This window comes from Lolium rigidum, chromosome 4 (genome assembly GCF_022539505.1).
Source record: "Lolium rigidum isolate FL_2022 chromosome 4, APGP_CSIRO_Lrig_0.1, whole genome shotgun sequence".
Lineage (NCBI taxonomy): Eukaryota > Viridiplantae > Streptophyta > Magnoliopsida > Poales > Poaceae > Lolium > Lolium rigidum.
The window spans coordinates 251659567-251674832 of record NC_061511.1 but is presented as its reverse complement, the minus strand read 5'-3'; the positions used below and the strand labels follow the sequence as shown (position 1 = coordinate 251674832).

The 15266-nt window shown below is 44.0% G+C and overlaps 1 long non-coding RNA gene across 4 annotated transcripts; it reads left to right on the top strand.

The window, feature by feature from the left end:
- Nucleotides 1-769: 769 nt before the first annotated feature.
- On the top strand, nt 770-14101 carry LOC124650237. 4 transcript variants are annotated; one of them, XR_006986927.1, is made up of 7 exons: nt 770-1290; nt 1469-1535; nt 10799-11208; nt 11408-11463; nt 11962-12058; nt 12908-13044; nt 13590-13835. It is a non-coding gene; the product is annotated as an uncharacterized LOC124650237 (long non-coding RNA). The 4 variants fall into 4 exon arrangements; XR_006986926.1 differs by having other exon boundaries at nt 770-1535; nt 10799-10917; nt 11094-11208; XR_006986925.1 differs by lacking the exon at nt 13590-13835 and adding an exon at nt 13992-14101 and having other exon boundaries at nt 770-1535.
- Nucleotides 14102-15266: the final 1165 nt, after the last annotated feature.

Sequence of the window (15266 nt, the reverse complement as noted above, 5' to 3'; positions counted from 1 at the left end):
CGGCCGAGCTGGGCAGGACGGCGGGGCGCCCGAAGAGCGCAGGACGGTGCGGACCTATCCGCACGTAGCAGTCCCTCGGCCCGCGCGGCGGACAGGGGCGCAGTGGATCGGCGGCCTTGCGGCTCAGTCGTCGCACAGACAACACCATGAGAGCAATTCCAATAGTATAGCCAACTGTTGGTTATAATAAGATGTCATATCATTTGTAGTCATCATATAGCTAACATGTACAATAGTTAGCTATAAGAATGTAGTACTTTACTAATATATGGCCCACCTTTCACTCTCACAAGGTGCCTAGGAGCATGTGTAAGAGCTGACTATTGCATAGTAGTCCACCTCCCTTCTCTCTCCTCTTCTCTCTCCTCCAACTCATCTAAAATATATTATTTAATGTCTTATAGTCAGCTGACTGGACTCTATTGTACTTGCTCTGAGGGGCGGGCGGTGGTCGCATCAAAAGATGTCGCGCAGTGGCGCGTCTCCCCATCAGCATCAGTGGCGCCCGTGACGCCGGCGAACTCCCCTAGGGAAAGAGGCGGCGCCCCGTGTGGGTCCAGCGGTCTGCCCGCCGCAGCGAGTCACGCTGCCAGCGTTCAGCAGGACGGCCTCGTCGTCCTCTTGACCTCCTCCATACCATCCTCTTCTCCTCCTCCTCCATCTCCTCGCTGACGTTCTCCTTGCACGCGTTCATCGCTGCTTTATTGGCCACCAACAAAATGAGTTGATGGATTGCGGGGGAATGAGGCATAGGAGGGCCAATGCAGGCGGTGCGGCAGCTCCGGGACCCGAAATTTTTGTTGTTGTGTGAGTGTGGAGAGGGCTCCGGGACGCCACGGGAGAAGCGGTGGAGAGGGCTTCTCGATTTTTCGCTTCTCGATTTTTCCATGAAGACGGTGCAGGAGGAGAAAAAGAGGTGAGGTGAAAAGCGGTGAAAAGTGAGAGTAGATATTTCTGGAAGATGCGCTTACCGGGAAGAGGCATAGCAAACCGGTAGCCGGTAAACCACCTATCCAGAAAAATAGGCCACAAAGAATGACCAAACCACCGAAGCGCAAAATAGAAGAGTACGTGTCACGCAATGACTTGACAAATGAGTGGATAAATAGCCCGGCTACAGTAACTGAATTGCTAAGGAGGAGGTTAAATTGATTGTCTTTTATATAGTGTATAATAATGCATGTGTTTTCTAGATATTTTTTCAGTGCCCGACACTGCAATATGAAAAGCTGCCAGATTGTGCAAGAAATACTATGATATCCAGTGAAATAAGTGGAGGCTTGGATATTCGTAAGTCAGTTATTTATACATGGATGCATGGCTCCCGGTTATGAAATATTAGTAGAGTGGCACCACCGTATCTCCCCTTTATTTTGATTATGTTTCCTTTCTCAACCCTTGCCGAAAGATTACTTCCCTGTGATCAGCACCTTCCTTTCAAGGTAATCAAACATTCAAACGTGTTCAGGTTGTTCTGATGGTGATGGAAAGCGGGTCGTTAAGAATGATTGAGGGATATTTACAACTTGGATGGGGTAATATTTCATTTCGTTCTTTTCCCCCGAATGACTGATTGTTGCCATGCATAGTTTAAAAGCTACTACCTCCAACTCAAAACTTAAGGCTTACATTTTTTTAAGTTAAACCAAGTAAAGTTTGCCTAAATTTCTAGAACAATCTATCGACAAATATAATATTTTGTAGATACCATACGAAAATAAATTTCATTATCTATTTAATAATATTAATTTTGTATTTTGCATGTTAATGATTTTTGATAAAAGCTTAGTCAAACTTAAAATAATTTGATTTTCTAAAAATAATATAAGCTTTAAGCTTTGGGATGGAGGTAGTAATAATATTGTGGACTAATGATAAAATAATTTTTCAGCGGCCCTATTTATCACGAACATATTATACCCTATATAAAAGCTAAACGTTTTAGGGCTCTAAATAGCGTTTTGGGAGCTGTAGATTGGCTATTTATGAGTTCCTTCGTGCGGTGGTTTTCTGCCATTTGTCCTTCCTTCTTGAATCCTGCTATTTATTTCATTTATATTCCTTTATTTTCGCTATGCACTTGTTTAATTTACCGGTTACTCTTCCGGTCATTGCATTAGTTAGGTGCATGGAAGTAGATAGGAAACCGGCACCGCTTAAGTCGAACCTAGCACTACGGGTTTTTTTTCTGGAAGAGTCTCTTGCCGCTGTCATCTCTTCCACTAAATTCTTCCTATTTTTCTTTTGGAAGAGTCTCGTGTACCCTCCTCTCTTCCTGATAAGGGGTGGCCCGATCTTCTCAGTAAGCAACGGTGGTGATGATGATCACGGGATGATGGCAGCGGAGAAACACGACGATGTAGTGGATGATAACTTGTATGACGCAACGAGATCTCTCGATTGGTCCTTGTCGCCAATGCAACAGCTCTCAACCCTGCAAGATATTCGCAACTCCACACACTTGCGCACGTAGCCGCCGACCACGAAGCGGTAAGTTGCAACCGTCTAATTCCCAATGGAACAGCAGATCACACAAGACTTAAACAGGATCCACACAATATTCAAGCAATATGGTGTAGGGAATTCAATAGTTTTGCAGAGCAAACAACTAAGAACTAGGGTTTATCTTAAACGTGGTCTAAAGCAACTAGGGGGACGTCATGGGCACTGATATAGGTGTCCGGGACGAGTTCTGGTCGAAAAGATACAAAAATAACCGACCCAGAATAGATCTGGTCGAGAGCAGACTCGGACTGGTCCGGTCCGGGATCCGGTCAACCGGGCTGTGGACCGGGCTGTCCGGTTTGTGGTCCGGTCAACCGGGCTGTGGACCGGGCGGTCCGGTCGGTGGTCCGGTCAACCGGTCGGAAACCGAGAAGCTGCGAGGTTTCCGGTCTCGCCCGGTACGATAAATTTCCTCCGGTTGGTGGCCGGTTTACGACCGGTCGACCGGGCCAGGGATCGGGCGGTCCGGTCTGGGGGCCGGTCTGACCGGGTTCTGGACCGGCCTGGACTTCTTCTTCTCCTCTCGCGCATTCCTCCCGCTCCTCCCTCGCGCGTCCATGAGATATCTTCATGTCCAGCTCCATGTCCAGCTTCACGGCCCTCTTGACGTCCGTCTTCATGTCCAGTCGCTCCTCTCCTCGTGCGATGCTTGTCTCCTCTTGATACCTGATGATACATAAGTAATAGGACTTAGGCGGTATAAAGTTCTCATCAATCAAAGTATCGTTTAGGAACAAGTTCACCTGTTGTTTAAGTAGCTTCGCACGAGCTCTTGTAATTGGTCCAATCCGAACTTCATTGGACTTGAGCTTCACGACGAGGTTCATCTTCATTTGTTAATGACGGAGGTAGTAGTGAGGTAGGGATGTCCTCATCATCTCCCCCCTTCAAAAGGCGTCGACCCCGACGCTCCAAGGTCTTCTCCGTCATATGGTGTCAAATCAGCAACATTGAAAGAATTATCGACACCAAACTCATCAAACTGGAAGATCTATCGAGTATGCATTATCATTGATCTTGGCAAGCACTTTGTAAGGACCAGCACCACGCGGCTTCAACTTAGACTTCCGCAGCTTCGGGAACCTATCCTTGCGAAAATGTACCCAGACCATATCACCAGGTTTGAACAACATCTCTTTGCGCTTCTTGTTCATCCTTGCAGCATTGCTCTTGCCTTTCTTCTCGATCAACTCTTTAGTCTTCACATGGATCTTACGCACAAAATCTGCCCTCTTGGATGCCTCCATATTAACTCTCTCATGTATGGGCAAAGGCAACAAGTCAAGTGGAGTAATGGGTTTGAAACCATACACCACCTCAAAAGGACACAGCTCCGTGGTAGAATGTACCGCCCTGTTGTAAGCAAACTCCACATGCGGCAAACACTCTTCCCACTCCTTCGGGTTCTTCTTGATCATGGATCTCAACAGTTGTGACAAGGTTCGATTCACCACCTCAGTTTGACCATCAGTTTGAGGATGACAAGTAGTACTGAACAGTAGCTTTGTCCCCAGCTTTCCCCAAAGTGTCTTCCGAAGTAGCTCATGAACTTCACATCACGATCGAAACAATAGTCTTTGGGACTCCATGTAGTCGAACAATCTCCACGAAAAACGGGTTAGCAATATGCGACGCATCGTCGCTTTTGTGGCAGGCAATAAAGTGTGACATCTTAGAAAATCTGTCCACTACCACAAATATAGAATCATGGCCTCTCTTAGTACGCGGCAAACCCAACACAAAATCCATACTAATATCTTCCCAAGGTGTAGTAGGTGCCGGTAAAGGAGTATACAAACCGTGAGGCTTCAGCTTGGACTTGGACTTGTTGCAAGTAATGCACCTCTTCACATACCTGTCCACGTCCCGCCTCATCTTTGGCCAATAAAAATGATCAGCGAGCATGAGTAGCGTCTTCTCACGCCCAAAGTGACCCATCAAACCTCCGGCATGTGATTCCCGCAATAAGAGCAAACGCACGGACGATTCCGGAACACATAGTTTGTTAGCTCTAAACAAGAACCCATCATGTATGTGATATTTTTCCCATGCTTTACCAAGAGCACATAAGCGATATGGTTCAGCAAAATCATGATCAGTAGCATACAAATCACATAGTATCTCTAAACCAGGAATTTTAACATCAAGTTGAGTTAATAGCATATTCTTCCTAGATAGAGCATCAGCAACAATGTTATCTTTTCCCTTCTTATGTTTAATGATGTATGGAAAAGACTCAATGAACTCAACCCACTTAGCTAAACGCTTATGCAAAGTAGATTGGGCTTTCAGGTATTTTAAAGCTTCATGATCAGAATGTATGATAAATTCCTTTGGCCACAAATAATGTTGCCAAACCTCAAGAACTCGAATTAAAGCATACAATTCTTTATCATATATAGGATAGTTCAACTTAGCACCAGATAATTTCTCAGAAAAATATGCAATTGGGCGACCCTCTTGCATCAACACACCACCAATTCCAATACCACTAGCATCACATTCAATCTCAAATTGCTTATTGAAATCAGGAAGTGCAAGCAACGGTGCAGAAGTTAACAATCGTTTCAGTTCATCAAAAGCATGATCTTGGGCAACGCCCCACTCAAATGCAACACCTTTTTTAGTCAACTCATTCAAAGGTGCAGCAATAGTAGAAAAATTGGGCACAAAACGGCGATAAAACCCAGCTAGACCATGAAAACTTCTAACTTGACTCACATTCATGGGAGTAGGCCAATTTTGAATAGCTTCAATTTTAGACACATCTACTTCTACTCCATGCTTAGAGACAACATAACCCGAAATATGACCTTATCTTTGCAAAATGTGCACTTCTCAAGATTACCATAGAGTTGATTATCACGCAACACTTGCAAAACATGTCGAATATGTATAGTATGATCAGATTCATTGCGGCTGTAGATTAATATGTCATCAAAATACACAACCACAAACTTGCCAATAAAATCACGCAAAACATGGTTCATTGAGTCTCATGAAAGTGCTAGGTGCATTAGTTAACCCAAAAGGCATTACTAACCACTCATATAAACCAAATTTTGTTTTAAAGGCTGTCTTCCACTCATCCCCTTCTTTCATCCTAATTTGATGATAACCACTACGCAAATCAATCTTAGAGAACACAGCAGCACCACTCAATTCATCTAGCATATCCTCTAAACGGGGAATAGGATGACGATATCGAATAGTAATGTTGTTTATAGCTCTACAATCTACGCACATACGCCAAGTACCATCTTTCTTAGGAACTAGAATAACAGGAACAGCACAAGGACTAAGGCTTATGCGGATATAACCTTTGTCGAGTAGCGCTTGTACTTGCTTATGTATCTCCTTCGTCTCTTCGGGATTAGTGCGATATGGCGCCCTATTGGGCGGCGATGCTCCGGGAATCAAGTCAATTTGATGCTCAATACCTCGCAATGGTGGTAGTCCTGCGGGTACCTCCTCCGGAAACACGTCGCCGAATTCCTGCAAAACACTAGAAACACCAAGAGGAAGAGGGGTCATGTCGTTAGAAACCAAAACCGTACCCCTGTACAAAAGCACAAGAGGCATGGCCGTAGGATCCTCACTAAATTCTCTCATGTCTTCTTTGGTGGCTAATGAGACTAAGGAATTCACTCTCTCACTTTTCGTTATATCACTCACGGCATTACAATTCTCTCGCCTATCTATGGATGCATCCTCCAAATTCACTTCAATCTTCTGACGAGACTCATTGACAATCTGTTGTGGTGACATAGGCTGTAAGTTAATTTTCTTGCCCTTGTACTCCAAGTGATATGTATTGGCTCGGCCATTGTGTTGCACAGAACGGTCATAGAGCCAAGGCCGACCCAATAAGAGGTGACAAACCGTCATAGGAACCACATCAAAATCAATGCAATCCTTATACGGTCCAATCTCAAACTCAACACGCACCATATGGTTTACCTTCATCTCACCATTGTCGCTCAACCACTGAATATAATATGGATGCGGGTGCGGTAGGTACTTCAACTTCAGCTTGGTGCATAACTCCTTGCTTGCTAAATTGCGGCAACTCCCGCCATCAATAATGACCTTGCAAGCCTTGTCAGGACCAACCAAAGCTTTGGTTTGGAACAAATTGCAACGCTGAGTAGATGCACTAGGCAACACATTAAGAGCACGCTGCGACACAACAATGGTACGAGCATCAGAAGGATATGCATCTTCGCCATCAGTGTCATAGTCATCATTGTCTGGAGCATTTGGATCAACATCATCGCCAGTCTCATACTCATTGTCCTCATTGATAAACATGACTTTGCGGTTAGGACAATCTCTCTTGAAGTGACCCTTCCACCACATGTATGGCAAAGCATATCGCGGTTGCGTGTTGTAGACACACCGGAACCACTCGTACTTGCCGCGATTCGGACTTCTTTGCATTAGATACATTGGAGACCGGTTTGCTAGGCGGAGTAGAGTAAGGAACGGAGCGCGTCGAAGGTGCCGGCGCCGTAGAGGGCGCGCGGGGTGTAAAACGCCCAGCTCCCGTAGCACGTCCTTTAACCTTTGCTTCTTCAGCCAACTGTGATTCAGCTTCTCTTGCATGATGTAACAATTGATTCATATCGGTGTAGGTGTAATGACGAACAATGCCTTTAACGTCATACTTCAATCCATTGAGAAAACGCTGCATTGTCATCTCTAGAGACTCACGGACACGACCACGCTGCATAAGCATCTCCATCTCCATGTAGTACTCATCAACGGTCTTCACACCTTGCCTCAACAGTGTTAGCTTATCAAATATATTCCGCATGTAATTTGTAGGCACAAAACGAGAAGTCATAACTTCCTTCATAGCACGCCATGTACGGATAGGTTGTGCACCATCTTCATCGCGGTTACGAATCAAAGAATCCCACCAACGTAATGCATAACCATCAAATTCAGACGAAGCAAGCTTGATCTTCTTATCTTCAGAGTAGTTGGGATGTAAGCTCCATAACTTCTCAATCTTGAGCTCCCAAGTGAGATATTCTTCAACATCAGCTCCTCCTTCAAACTTGGGTATGGAAAACTTGGGCTTACCCAATCCATCTTCTTCATCTTGCCCACGACCATTACGGCCAAGTGGAGCCCAACCACGCGGACGATGACCACGAGGCGCACCACGAGCATTGTGTACGTCATCTTCAAGCTCAGGGTCTTCATCATCGTCTTGTTGTTGTTGTGCAGTCAAATTCTCAATAGCGAGGCGCATATCGGCAAGATTGCGCTGTATATCAGTCATTTGATCAGCCAAACCAGTGACGGTGACATTAGTAGCATCCAACGTCTGTTTGATCTCGTCAACTGTACCCTTAAGCTCATCATCCGTAGTGCGGAATTCACGTCGCATCTCGTTACGAAGAGCTTCATACTCCCTCCATGTAATGATATCTGCCGAATTCTTGTTTTCCTAATTAACAATCTTAGTATCACTAGCAGACATGATTAGTAGGTTAGTGCACTAAATCAAAAATATATGGTGGTACTCTCACAACTCACTCAAAACTGATAAGAAAAGGAAATCTTACCGTTCCAAAGTAAATTAGTGTTGCTTACCACTTGTAGTAACAACTAGTGCACGGATGTAGCGAAGCGAATATCAAGGGTATAAGAACAATCACACGACAAAGCAGGATATATGTGGGGCTGTAGGTAGGCTACCTATTTGCACCAATAACAAGCTCTAGCGCTGACCGTAGACAACCAATGATACTCACACAAGGCGATATAATGGGGCAATGCAACTATATGTGGGAAAGGTTGCAATGCACAAGAGAGACGCTAGCAAAGCTCAACGAGACAGGCACAAGATTGCTCAACTACAGGTGCAGTAAAGGAAAACTTAGGCCTTTCACTTGATTCAACTAGCACGACACTTTTCTTTTTGTATTTTTCTTTTTGTATAACACACACAGCTATGTAGCTCTTTTTGCTTCTTTTCAATTTTCTCTTTTTTTTTTTTTGATTTTCTGACACAACTCCTTGATAACACGGCCAACAGAAATTGCAAAGCACCAAAACCCTAACGAGCAGCCTGTCGAGCGGTAAAACTAGTCTCTTCTAGGGAAGTTCCTAGTCACTTTATATCGATAGGCTGTGTCTATGGTTGGAAACAAGCACACTGTACGCTATGTGGACTCGGAGTAAACAAAAACTGACTCTAGATGACAAACTAGATGATAGAGAAAACACAAACCCTAACAATTCTACTAGATGAAAGATAAAGGTACGCAAAAACAACTACGAAAAGCAACTAAAACTCGAAATTAGTGCAATCTAAGGCGATGGCAAACCCTAACCCTAACTTTTTATGGCTTTTTCTGGATAGGAAAACACTCACAACTCAACGATGGGGTGGATTGTGGATGGCTTACCGAGGAAAACTGGAAATCTGATACCAAGATGATAAGGGGTGGCCCGATCTTCTCAGTAAGCAACGGTGGTGATGATGATCACGGGATGATGGCAGCGGAGAAACACGACGATGTAGTGGATGATAACTTGTATGACGCAACGAGATCTCTCGATTGGTCCCTGTCGCCAATGCAACAGCTCTCAACCCTGCAAGATATTCGCAACTCCACACACTTGCGCACGTAGCCGCCGACCACGAAGCGGTAAGTTGCAACCGTCTAATTCCCAATGGAACAGCAGATCACACAAGACTTAAACAGGATCCACACAATATTCAAGCAATATGGTGTAGGGAATTCAATAGTTTTGCAGAGTAAACAACTAAGAACTAGGGTTTATCTTAAACGTGGTCTAAAGCAACTAGGGGGACGTCCTGGGCACTTATATAGGTGTCCGGGACGAGTTCTGGTCGAAAAGATACAAAAATAACCGACCCAGAATAGATCTGGTCGAGACAGACTCGGACTGGTCCGGTCTGGGATCCGGTCAACCGGGCTGTGGACCGGGCTGTCCGGTTGTGGTCCGGTCAACCGGGCTGTGGACCGGGCGGTCCGGTCGGTGGTCTGGTCAACCGGTCGGAAGCCGGGAACTGCGAGGTTTCCGGTCTCGCCCCGGTACGATAAATTTCCTCCGGTTGGTGGCCGGTTTACGACCGGTCGGCCGGGCCGGGGACCGGGCGGTCCGGTCCAGGGGCCGGTCCGACCGGGTTCGGACCGGCCCGGACTTCTTCTTCTCATCTCGCGCATTCCTCCCGCTCCTCCTCGCGCGTCCATGAGATATCTTCATGTCCAGCTCCATGTCCAGCCTTCACGGCCCTCTTGACGTCCGTCTTCATGTCCAGCTGCTCCTCTCCTCGTGCGATGCTTGTCTCCTCTTGATACCCGATGATACATAAGTAATAGGACTTAGGCGAGTATAAAGTTCTCATCAATCAAAGTATCGTTTAGGAACAAGTTCACCTGTTGTTTAAGTAGCTTCGCACGAGCTCTTGTAATTGGTCCAATCCGAACTTCATTGGACTTGAGCTTCACAGCAGGTTCATCTTCATTTGTTAATGACGGAGGTAGTAGTGAGGTAGGGATGTCCTCATCACTTCCAATCCGCCTCCTCTGCTTCCATTCAAGGGAAGGCCGGCCACGCCGTTTTTCTCGCAGGCAACAGCGGATGCGACGAGGACGGAGACGGAGATGCCGGCTTCGACCACGGCTCCGGCGGCGACCAGAGGTACATCAGCGGTACATCATCTGACTGCGCCCTCCTCTTCCTCTCTCTCTTTCTCTCTCTCTCTCTCTCTCTCTCTCTCTCTCTCTCTCTCTCTCTCTCTCTCTCTCTCTCTCTCTCTCTCTCTCTCTCTCTCTCTCTCTCTCTCTCTCTCTCTCTCTTTTGCTTCCGTCGACGGCAACCAGCGCAATGGCGGACACACGAGAAGATCTTGACCTCCCTGCCTTCGCCGGCACGTCCTTAACTCCACGGCTACCTGTACTGGCGTAATCTGCTGGCCGCCATCCCATCCCTGTCTCTTCCAACTTCGGGTGGGGTAAGGAGCGGCGGGTCCGGGGCGAGCAGCACGGTGGCACACCATGGCCCTGCAGGCAGGCCGAGCAGCAGCAGCAACCTGCCCTGGCTAGGACGTAGAGCAGGTGTCTACGGCTGAGTTTTTTCCTGCTTCCTTGATTCTTTTTGGCGTTGGGTCATTTTTCATGTACTGCAGATCTGTGTAATTCAGGGTGTATTGGCTATTTCTTGATTTCCTGTTAATGTGCTTCGGATCTGAATAGTTGGATGCAGTGTTTTTCCTGTTCACTAAAATGGTTGATGTTGTTTCTTGCAGATTTGATTGGAGGAGTGAGGTGACCATGCATCACATCAATTCTCACTTGGTACTTCAGTCAGGGCCTTACACTGCCATCTACAATCAACTAATATCAGCGATCGTTAATTCAGCAGGAGGTGTTCATTTTATGTCAGGCCATGTGCAGGCCTACAAGTAGTACATTTATATGGAATGCTATTGTTCCATCCTTACCAGCTCATGGCCGCGTAGTTTCAGCATATTTATATTTTCAATAATTTTTTCACGCCATCATTTTTCCGCTAACAATTTTTTTTGATCTTCTTCATTCCAGCTGAGACATCTTCTTATGGTTGTTTATTGTTGTGTGGAGTTTACAAATGGCCTAAGATTATTTGATCGACAATGGCGATATGGAGAATTCAATATGCAGATTTTATTACCATTAGGTAACCCATGCCAAGTGATACCTACTGATTATTTGCATATTTAATTGTTCCAAGAACTTCACTTATGTTCGGCAAGAATGGGTACATTTTATCATATTTACTTTTTCCAAGAAATTTCGCTTATTTAGTTGATACCTGCCTCGAAGTCGCTAGATTTTTGGAACAGGAAACCTTTATCTTTTATATTTTTTTCTTGCAGTATTGTTAGTCCAGATCCAAAAAGTTACAGTATATGTGGTTAAATGAAGGTTCAAGGTATGAACTCTTATTTCTCTGATAATTTCTTCTACCTTTATTCTTTGATGTTTCAGTTCTGTGGTCGAAATTCAAAAGCCATTCGAATGCTTCTATGTGATAATGATTACCACATGAAAACAGCTGAGGATAACATCAATGGTATTACGAATTTGTGATGCACTACTAATGCTTAACCCGTTCATTGTGTTTTATATATAATGAGAGTTCATGATGAAGAAAAAAGCTTGGCCTCTTGCCTATCCATTATATTGTACTTCGTAGAGTTCATGTCTAGCACATGATTTGTTTCAGATAGCTTGCTAGCTTTATCTGAATTTGTCGCCAATATGTAAATTTCTTTTCTTATTATCCCACTATAGTCTCTAATCAACATTGGGGATACTTTGCTGGTACGTATTATACGTTAGATTTTTTATGTCTCATTTCATTTCAGTATGTCTGGTCATTCAGGTTCTGTTGCCCTGTATATGTTTTCACTCTCTTTTTATTTTTCAGGTGTGCCTGGTTTGATCACTCCGGCAACCTGTCGGTATTGTTGCCTGGTGTTGTGTGCACATTTTCAGAAAAATTGTTGGTGCTAATGTTCTATCAGGTAATTTTTGTTATTTTTATTCTCTGTTGCTTTCACACTTTCATTTTCCCACATGTTTTGTAAAGCCACATCAAAGGATATGTTTATATACAGAAAATACTATTTATCAAAGCTATGCCACCATTGAGAATTAACATAAAAGGTACATTAGACATTGGACAGAAATTGTATGGTATCTTTTGAAGGATGAAATCCATAGATGGTTCAAACTAAATAGCAGATTATCGTTTAATTTGAATATAAACTCGTGCCACTGTTAGTTGGTTGAAAGTACACATAGTAGTGTTACAGCAACAGTCTGAACTGAAAAATACCATGACCTTATATTTATTAGGGTACTTACTACCGGAGATTCAATTCGGCTCACGGGTGCGTATGCTCCCTATACCGAAAAATTATATTTCGAGTTGTCGAAAAATTTTGACAAAAAATTCTACATGTACATCTCCATAATATATGTGCATTCCTCAAGTTTCAGGAAAAATCAATATTTTTTGTGGTCTATGTAAAAAAGAGAAAATTTACCTTGTAAAAAACATTATTTTTAGCACTGAGTTTTGTCTTTTTTACACACGTTACATGACAAGTCCATTTTTTATGAAACAACTTTGTGAGCGCGTAGCACGTGAAAATGTACGTGTGAATTTTTTGTTTCAATTTTTTTGAAATTCAAAATATGTGTAAGATGAATTTTAAAATAAAGGGAGCATATGCTCCCATGTTCCAAAACACCACTCCCACTTACTACTTGCTACATGAGTGAGTGAGTGCATGTGTCTTTTGGGGGACATGGAAGTGATGTTTTTTTCCTTTTTCTGATCTGATACAGAAATTATGTGTACATTGTAGGATCTTCGGTGTATCTTCTATCTTTAGTTAGTGCTGATAAGTATTTGGAGATTTTGCATTTTGTCCCGGTTCATGAAATTGCTGAATTCAGTAAACCTTTTCCTTCTTCTAGCAGAAGCATTTTCAGGCGAGAAGAGGTATCCATCTAACTTATGTGTGAGACTCTACTCATTAGGATTACAAGTTCTCTTGATAACATTCCAAATTTGATCTTTCAGTCTGCACTTCCTTTTTCATATCTTCTCATTCCCTAAAATATCTCGAAAGAGATTCAGACCATTGAACACCTATAGGAGGATAAGAAAATAAAGGGATGTATTGGCATGGATTCTTGGCTAGATGAGATGAAACCCTTCCATGTAGAGCGAAATATGCGAGCTGTATCATAACTCACAAGTTCAAGAATAAAGAAGTAAGAATTGCTACCTTAGGAATTCCACATGTGGGGACAAACTGTTGGGAGCATGACTGAATATAATAATAGGATGCATTGTTTCCTATTAAGATTTTTTGGGTCTATTGGCGATGATGCAAGTATTGTCTTTAGAAATTCATGAGAGAGTTCGTTAGGATGGTCATATAGGTCTTTATTTTGCTGTTACAAGTCGTGTGCGCTTTGGATGAAATATGTTACTGCCATATTCATTGGACAAGTGTTCTAACGTGTGTGTATTATCTCCAGGGAACCATAACATGTGATTGTTGTTGTTTATTTTTCCTTCTGCTATGGCCAAAAGTGTCTGCAATCAAAGCCTTCCTTGGTGCTTTTTAACGCACACAATTCGGAAAAAAAGTTATAGCAAATAATGCTATAGAAACATGTATGACAACAGGCGCGGCGTGCCGCCGCGCCATGGCTTACTAGTATTTATGTATGAATGCTAACATTAGCGGTGATTCTTCTTAAAGCAGCTATGCATTCTGTGGACTGAGCATCGCGTATCGTATAGGGTAGTGACCATGTGATATCTAACTTCATATTTTTTTGAGGAATGATCTGACTTTATTAATCAATTAACTAAAGTATCAGATTGAATAACATAAATACATGTCAATGATAAAGTGCATCTTGATGTTCAATCAGGAACCAGGAGAAAATGTCGCGGAATATCAGACCTGCATGGGTTGTATTAACGTCCGAGATTTTGAAATCCCTCTTAAGTTGCCCACCCAAACAGGTGATCATACCAGATGTTTACATTTTATACAGATGCATTATTCTAAAGGACTTCGAATAAAACAGATAACCATGTTATTTTCCTACAAAACTGTACTTTTTCAATAGTAGAACTATTCCACTACATAAATAGCTAATATGATGTGCAATTATTGATAAATGTGAACCACGTCCATTTGTATGAAGTTAATTTGACAAAGAAATCCAATAGTAAATACGGTTTTCTCATCATGGTTACATCAACATTTCAGTTTTTATATTATTAGATTAATAATTTCTTACCATATATCTTTGAAGCCTAGCCTGTGCTGGAGCATGGGTTGAGGACTAGTCAAATATAATTTCTCTTCACATGGGATTCAACTTGGCATGACATCCCTACATATAGGGTTTTTATTCATACTATGCTACAAATTCTAAATAAGACGGGTCAACACTTTGTCGCGGCAGATAGGGCAGACTGGTTCGTAACAAACCAGGAGAGGATGCACTTTCTATGGAACGGGTGTTTCCATCCCCGGAGACGCACCGTTGTGCGCTGCGATAGCCCCTGCAAGCTTATGCTGCAGTGGACATCCTCCGGCGCAACTAGGACCCAACTGTCTTGCAGCGCCGACAAGTTGACGGTGAGCCGGTGATCCACCCTAAGGGTGAGGTCGAAGTGGAGGCCATCGACCCGATGACACGCCTGCTGCCACATCCAGTGCAGAACATCGTAAGGCATGATGACGTCCCACTCCTCCACCGTGAGGTGCAAGTTTTTGAGCAGCCATGCATGGCCAAGAATCTTGCGCATAGTTCGCACGACATTGCCCCCACTACGCAGCTCCCTCGGAGGCAAGTCGAGATCCGAGCACCACCTCTTCGCGGCGTGTAGTAGAGACATTGTCCTCATCCAGTGAGGCAGGGAGGGGCCGGCCATCCTCCTGAGTGCGTACATCCTCGAGAAGAATATCGGCACTGTCATAGTGTACGGGGATGCCTCGCCCATGGCCGGCGGCTCGCCGACGGAGAAGTCGGTCATGCTTACCGATACACGGCAGGCACAAAAGACATGAGGGTCAGACTCGATGATGCGCTCGTGTGAGGAGCGCTCTATTACGAGCGTCGCCGCCATTAGAGATTCGTCGGAGGGGTGTAGACTGGAGGCTAGTCGACTGTGAGGTGGTTGGTGTGGGTTCT